Raw genomic sequence first — 2,258 nt, forward strand, 5'->3', positions numbered from 1 at the left:
AGCATGCCACGATACCTAGATTTTAAAGATATTTTGTTTGCCCAAGAGTTAACAGTATTTTTACTTGTCTTTAGATGTTCATTATTATGCTTCTTGATTTTCGGTAATCACACTGTATATTGAACAACTTAATTATCCAACATGTTATTAATAACTTTTTAATCTGCTTTTACCTTTGCAAAGGATTTGCCCCTTTGTAGATAATCTCCTCCTATCGTTCTCAGTCTCTGAAAGCTGCTGGTCTGATTTCTGTCTTTATAGTGTTATACAGCCTTCTGTGTCTGGCTTCTCTGTCTTTTCATATGCTTTTGAGGTTCATCTATAGTGTTGCATGTATCAGGAATTTGTTCCTTTTTATTGATGAATATCATATTGTATAAATGTCCAACAATACATCTATTCATTGTCTTTTGGGTATTTGGGTTGTTTCCAGTTTTGATCAATTACATGTAAAGTAATTGTAAATATTAATATACAGGTCTACTTTTGGACATGTGCTTTTCTTTCTCTTGGGTAACTACATAGTGAGATTGCTATGTCTAATGGACTTTATAAGAAACTGCTAAACTGCTTGTAAAATGGCTTTACCACTGCCTTCGTACCAGCAATATATGGCATTCCTACTTGCTCCACATCATTGCTAGTACTTTCTATGCCCACGCCCCTTTTTAATTTAAAGCTTTCTCATAGGTATATAGAAATATCTAATTGTTGTTTTAATTTGCATTTCCATAATGACTAATAATATGGAACATCTTTTCAGTCCTTACTCGTCATTCATCTCTCTGGTAAAGTGTCTCTTTAAATATTTTACCTATCTTTTTTTTTTACTAACCTTTATTTTTTTTAGAGCAGTTTTAGGTTAATAGCAACACTGAGTGGAAAGTACAAAGAATTCCCATATATTCCGGAGACGACATACATAGAGCCTCCCCCACTATCAACATCCCATAGCACAATGGTACATTTGTTACAATGCATGAACCTACATAGACACATCAGAATCACCCAAAGTACATAGTTTACATTAGGGTTCACTCTTACTGTTGTACATTCTATGGGTTTGCAAAATGTATAATGGCATGTAACGACCATTACAGTATCATCCAGAATAGTTTCACTGCCGTAAAAGTCCTTTGGGCTCCCCTATTCATTCCTCCCTCCGACCTAACCATAGGTATTTTAACTGTCTCCATAGTTTCCCCTTTTCCATACTGTCATATAGTAGGGATCATTAGCTTCTTCCACTTAGTAATACACATTTAAGTTTCTATGTCTTTTCATGGTTTGATAGGTCATTTTCTTTTAGCACTGAATAACATTTCAGTGTCTGGATGTACTACAGATTATCCATTCACCTACTAAGAACATCTTGGTTTCTTCTAAGTTTTGACAGTTATGAATACAGCTGCGATAAATATCTATGTGAAGGTTTCTGGGGGGTGCTTATACAAAATATTGTGTTTTGAACTTCAAATTCCACTTGTTCATTGCTAGTATGTATATAGTAAAGTGATTGACTTTTGTGTCACTTGTATTCTGCAAACTTACTATATAATGGCTTATTAGTTCCAGGAGGCTTTCTCATGATTCTTTTAGATTTTCTACGTGGAAAATCATGTTATCAGAGAAAAGTTTTTTTTTTTTCTTTTCCAATGCGTATACCTTTTATTTCCTTTTCTTGTTTTATTGCATTAGCTAGAAATAGTAATATCATTTTGAAAAGGAGTGGTGAGGGGACGTCGTCGTTGTTTTGTTCCTTATCTTAGCAGATCTTCTAGTTTCTGACCATTAAGTAAGATGTTACTGCTAGGTTTTTGTAGGTCTTCTTTGTTAGGTTGAGAAAGTTTCCCTCTGTTCCTACTTTGTTGAAAGTTCTTATCATCAATGGATGCTAGATTTCATCATACTTTGTCCATTTTAAAAATCGGATTGCTTGTCATCAGTTAGAAGAGATGGTTTTATATTCAGGACACAAGTTGTTTATCAAATTGTTGTTTGATAAATGTTTTCTATGAGATATGTCTTGTCTTTTAATTTTCCTTTTAATTAAGTGTCTTTCAAAGACACAAAATTTTAATTTTAATGCGTGAGTTTTTGTTTGTTTTAAAGTTTGTGCACTTTGTGTTCTATCAAAAAAGTATTTTCCTAACACAAGCTCACAAATATTTTTTTTCTAGTTTTCTTCTACAAGTTTCATATTTTTAGGTTTATATTTAGTTGCACAAACTATTTTGTGTAGATTATTTTTACATAAC

This window comes from Rhinolophus ferrumequinum, chromosome 5, assembly GCF_004115265.2.
Source record: "Rhinolophus ferrumequinum isolate MPI-CBG mRhiFer1 chromosome 5, mRhiFer1_v1.p, whole genome shotgun sequence".
In the NCBI taxonomy this organism is placed as follows: Eukaryota; Metazoa; Chordata; class Mammalia; order Chiroptera; family Rhinolophidae; genus Rhinolophus; species Rhinolophus ferrumequinum.